Here is a 6406-nt window from a genome sequence, read left to right on the forward strand (position 1 = left end):
TCACAAAAGTTTATCTAAAGTTTTTACGTAAGGACAACCTTGTGAGACATGAAAACAACCTCCAAGCTATGTGACTTGAATTGTGAGGTTGAGTCTTTGGAGAAGGCTGACTTCCCTTGCTATTAGGGTGCACCTAACTACTCTTGGAGAGAAAAAGGGAGAAGGAACGCATAGAAAGAAAATCTACCTATTCTAACCTAAGGGGTGATGCACCAAAATAGAGTGTTCAAACCAATCTCTGCCCATATATGCACACTTGAACCATCATGACACCAAAATATATACACATCTAGACTTGTTTAATCTAATAACAATCACATGCAAATTAGAAAGCCCAAATAAATGGCACAAGGAAGAAGATAATTCACTTATATATCCTTCATAGGCCAAAAGGAGATACAATCATGCAAGATTGCAGATATCCACAATACACTAATGAGAGGCAAATAGGTCTTGCACAATACATTAATGTCTAGAGGAGACAAAGTAGAATGTCATATAGGTTTAGAGGCAAAGGGAATTTATAGTGAGCTTGTAGAGCAATATCAAGAAAAAAGAAGAAGAGTCAACCCTAACAAAATTTACAAAAATTGCCTTTATAGCTCAGACATAATTGAGATATTTTCTATCCTAAACCAAACTCAACCACTACCATTTAAGATTGTAGAGAACAATCATACAAATTTGGAGAAAATCTGATCTTGGCATAGATTCAAATATAATGAAATACAACATTTTGCTAAAAAATAGAGCCCTGAGAAGGCAAAATGGCACCATTTAAGTCACTTTGACCAAGTAGATGGAAGAGATGGTGGAGTGTTTCCTTCGTTTACCAGGCATGGAATTCATTAGAGAGTGGTTGGAATCAATCATGAAGATCAAATTGTGCAAGAAAAAATTTCTTCCCTTTGTTTCTGGCTCATGAGTTAGCAAGGTCAATAGGTCAACCGAGTTCTACAACCAGAAAGCACCACGTGGACCAGTATTCTTTTATCTTTTTGCCAACTTGCAAGGTCCTCATGCATTTGACCATATCTCCTACTAACTGCACCAACTTTCCAACTTAACTGTGATGTCACATAACTATCAACCCTAACTGTGACTACCTTTCTTTCAAACTGGGTCCACGAGGACACGTGGCAATTAGGCACATTCCCACATTATCTAAAATCCTCATAACTTCAAAATGTAGGAAAGTGTTGATCATCGATCTTTATAAGATCAATGATCATGGAAGATCCTAGTTATCGTAACATTTGCTTTCAAAACTTTCGGGCACACTAGACACCCAACATCCAACTCACCAACACATCAGCCCTCAGTGAATCAAAATGAAGCAATTGGAACAACATTCCACCTCAGCATTACCTGGCACCCTGACTAGCACTATCTTTTAAATCTTAGTGGCCCACACTGGAAATAGGTCCTATATGCCACGTGTCACATTGTTTCTTCCTCGTAATGTTTAAACATATCACATCTTCAAGAAGTAGGGAAGCACCTATCGTTGATCCATCTAAGATCGGACAACTTGGAAACATGCAACCAACAAATTGTCCATGTTTATACCTTCATCCAATGACATAACACCAAACTGCCTCCATATGCCAACGTGCTTTGATAGCTTGTCCACCTTGTTTGCAGCGGCCCACTAAAAAAGTTGGACCCACGAATCCACATGGCAGAAAGTCGCTTTCCCGCATTGTCAAATTTTTTGACAAAACACAAAATGTAGGAAAGCAATGGCCAATCAAAATGCCAACTCAACTGATAGCTTTTCCTTTTCTATGGCCCACAAAGAGAAAATGAACCCACATGCCACATGGCAACGAGGTGTTCACCCGTATTGATTAAAGTTCAAACAATTTCATAATGCAGGAAAGTGCCCACCATGGATCTATGCAAGATCTGATGGTCTAGAAAGTTATGGGAGCCAAAAAGTAAACTTAGGAAAATAGGAAATACAATAAAGTTTATTTCATTTATTTATCTTGTATTCCCATGAAATTTGAATATTTAAATATGGAAAGTGATAGTTAGGTGGTCTTTGGAATTAAAATTCAATTTTTGGCAAGAGACAATTTTGGTTAAAATTTTTTGTGACTTAGAGGGGAATGCAAGCCTGCTATGCATAAGACCAGTGGTCTGAAGCATCCATTGCGCTATAGATTCATAGAAATATGGATCGTGTGCATTATGAAACCCTAACCCTACCTCTGTAACAACAAAATGTTGAAAATCCTGCCTTTGACTATAGAAAAAATAATTCTGCAACTGAAACTAGGAACCATAACCCTTTGCAACTTCAAAACTTCAAAATTTCAAAAGAAACCCAACCATCCCACAGAGAGACAACCTATGCTTGTGCACTTCTTGGAAAGTAGGAAAACAAAAGCAAACTACTCTACTATGTACATGATTTACAAGGAGAAGGGTCAAAGAAACCCATTGACATGTTTGCTGAAATAGCTACCCTTCCTTACCAAATGATTTCTTGTTCCATGCATAAGGGCAGTCAAGTGAATCAATAGGTATGACAAGAATACTACTACATAGAACATCTTCCTCCCAATGCTGAAAATGAGGAAGCTCTTCAACACTGGGGCATTACTTTGTGGAGGAAAACATAATTGCTCTTCTTTGTGATCTTCCTCCTCATGCTCAGGTATAAGCATGATTGAGGGCAATTTGTTGATTTTTTGGTAGAGCTAGGTGCCTTATGGGGCATCCTCTTGATGGTGTAGGGGCAAAGTAATCATCCTTGACCATTTGATTATGCTCTACAATGGTAGTATCTTGTTGGTTTGGAAGTGGCTCCTCCTTCTATGAAGAGAGAACCTCCACATCTTGCTCATGATGCTCATGAACCACCACCTTGGGAGCTACCTGTATGGTGCAACTTTCCACTTGTTGTTTTTGTGAAACATGCTCCTCATATTTAGGAGATGATGATTCAACATCTATGGAAGAGAAGATAGCATTAAACTCATCCAAAAGATCATCCTCATCATTGATCTCCTCTATTATAGCTGCAATAACATGCATGGGTTAAGGGGAAACCTCATGCATGTCGACATGTTCCTCCCCAAGGATAGAGCTATCCTTGGGATCCTCTTTCTCATCCACCATATCATGGAGGATTGTCTACTCCAACAATTGATCTTCTTCCTTCTCCAACAACAGATCCTCATTCACTTGTAAAGGCTCAAAAGCCATGACTTGTTCCTCAAAAGAAGGAATAATCTTTTCTTATTTTTCTTCCTTAACAAAGGAGGGAAGCTCCTTAGATAAGAGGATTGAATCCTCTTCCCTCTTCTGAACTACTACCTCCTTTACCTCCTTAGTAGCCTACAACTCCTCCCATGGTAGCTTTGTGGGCTTGTTTTCACTCTCCAAAAACTCCTTGTTTGGACCATTAGGAGTACATAAAATTGGTCCACCCTCAAAGAGTGAGATGGTGATAGGTCCAAGAGGCTCATGACCAAGTCAATTTTCTCACACAAGGAGTGGAGAAGTTGCAGCAGTAGGTTCTTGCAATGGAGGGGGCTTCTTAAAACTTGGGATGACATATTTTGGAGAAGGGGTTGCCTCTGCTTCCTTTGTCTAAAAATGAGCCAACTGTAGCCTTATTTCCTCCTCTCTTGCTACAGAAAATTGCCTTGCAAGATTCTCCTCAAAAAGTCTCTGTCTCTCCCTCTCCTTCTTATTGTTGGAGATAGGCCTAGTATGGTATCTCCTCCTACTATCTCTCTATCTCTTGTTGCCCTTTAATCTCATCAAGCCACCTATCAGAGGCCAACAATAGCTCATCTCATTCATGCAACCTCTAGTCTATCTTTCAACTAATTTCTTGGAACATGTGGTCAATCTTCCTTTCAAACTCCAACATCATATCTTTAAGCTTTTCACATGAGGACGTTGGGATTGGTGGAGAAAGAGTAGGGGAATATGAATAACCTTGAGCATACTGGCTATAACTAGCTTGGGGCTGAGATTGGAATTGGCAATATGAGGGCTGAGGAATAGTATAGTCATGATATGGGGGGGAATAGTAGTTATTCCTATGAAATGGGTCCATGGTTAGAGTTTTGTAAAAATTGCAATTTCATAGAAAACTTGAAAATCACAAAATATCAAAGATGATCTTTACATACCAACACTATTTCTACTTGAAACTAGTAGATTTGCACTAGAGTCACCATGGTGTTTGATTGAATGCCTCGAAAGGCTGATGGCACTAAGAATAACACCCAAATTCTTAGCGTATCTAAACAAACTGGCTAACTAGTGGACTTATGCAGTTGAAATTATTTGTCCCACTGGGTGTGCCAAAAATAGTTGTCACAAAAGTTTGCACTCTTGTCCAAAGTTTTTACCTAAGGAAAACCTTGTGAAACATGGAAATAACCTCCAAGCTATGGGACTTGAACTATGAGGTTGAGTCTTTAGAGAAGGTTGGCTTCATTTCTATCAAGGTGCACCTAACTACTCTTGGAGAGGAAATGCGAGAAGGAATCCATAGAAAGCAAATCTACCTATTCTAACCTAAGGGGTGATGCACCAAAATAAAGTGTTCAAACCAATCTCCACCCATACATACACACTTGAATCATCATGACACCAAAAGATATACACATCCAGACTTATTTTAATCTAACAATCATGTGTAGATCAAAAAATCCAAATAAATGACACAAGGAAGGAGATAACTCACTTATATATCATTCATAGGCCAAAAGGAGATACGGTCATGCAAGATTGTAGATATCCACAATACACTAATGAGAGGCAAATAGGTCTTGCACAATACATCAATGTCCAAAGGAGACAAAGTAGAATGTCATATAGGTTCAGAGGCAAAGGGAATTTACAATGAGCTTAGAGAGCAATATCAAGAAAAATAGAGAAGAGTCAACCCAAACAAAATTTACAAAAATTGCCTTTATAGCTCAGTCATAAATGAGATATTTTCTATCCTAAATTAAACTCAACCACTTCCATTTAAGATTGCAGAGAACAATCATACAGATCTAGAGAAAATTTGATCTTGGCATAGATTCAAATACAATGAAATCCAATATTTTGCCAAAAATTAGAGCCCTGAAAAGATAGAACAATGCCATTTAAGTCATTTTGACCAAGTAGATGGATAAAACTAGAGATGGTGGAGTGTTTCCTTCATTTAACAAGCTTGAAATTCATTGGAGAGTGGTTGGAATCGATCATGAAGATCAGATTGTGTAAGAAAACATCTATTCCCTTTGTTTCTAGCTCATGAGTCAATAAGGTCAATAGGTCAACTGAGTTCTACAACCAGAAAGAACCACATGGACTAGTATTCTTTTATCTTTCTACCACCTTGCAAGGTCCTCACGCGTTTGACCATATCACTTACTAACCACACTAACTTTCCAACTTAACCATGATGTCACATAACTATGACTACCTTTCTTTCAAACTAGGTCCATGAGGACAAATGGTGATTGGGCGCATTCTTGCATTGTCTAAAATCCTCACAACTTCATAATGTGGGAAAGTGCTGATGATCAATCTTTGCAAGATCAACGATCGTGGAAGATCCTAGTTATTGCAAAATTTTCTTTCAAAACTTTTGGGTCCACTAGACACCCAACATCCAACTCACCAACACGTCAGCCCTCGACGAATCAAAATGAAGCAATTGGAATAATATTCTACCTCATAACTACCTAGCACCCTGATTGGCACTACCTTTTAAATCCCAGTGGCCAACATTGGAAACAGGTCCTACATGCCATGTGTTGCATTGTCGCTTCCCCACAATGTTTAAACATATCACATCTTTAGGAAGTGGGGAAGTGCCTATCGTTGATCCATTTGAGATTGAACAGCCCTGAAATATGCAACCAACAAATTGTCCATGTTAATACCTTTGACCAATGACATAATATCAAACTACCTCTATATGTTGACATGCTCTGACAACTCATCCACCTTGTTTGTAGTGGCCCTATTGGAGAAGTTGGACCCACAAATCCACATGGCAAAAAGTTGCTTTCCCACATTATTAGAAATTTTGACAAAACACAAAATGTGAGAACGTGATGGCAATCAAAATGCCAACTCGATTAATAGCTTTTCCTTTTTTGTGGCTCACAAAGAGAAAACAAACCCATATGCCACATGGCAGTGAGGCACTCATCTATATTGCTTAAAGTTTGAGCAATTTCATAATGCGAGAAAGTGCCCCCCATGGATCTATGCAAGATCTGATGCTCCAAAAAGTTGTGGGAGCCAAAAAGTAAACTTAGGAAAATAGGAAATACAGTAAAGTTTATTTGATTTATTTATCTTGTATTCCCATATCATTTGAATATTTAAATAAGGAAAGTGACTGTTAGGTGGGCTTTGGCATAAAAACTCAATT

Source organism: Cupressus sempervirens, chromosome 10, assembly GCF_028749045.1.
Source record: "Cupressus sempervirens isolate cs-2001-9-10 chromosome 10, ASM2874904v1, whole genome shotgun sequence".
In the NCBI taxonomy this organism is placed as follows: domain Eukaryota; kingdom Viridiplantae; phylum Streptophyta; class Pinopsida; order Cupressales; family Cupressaceae; genus Cupressus; species Cupressus sempervirens.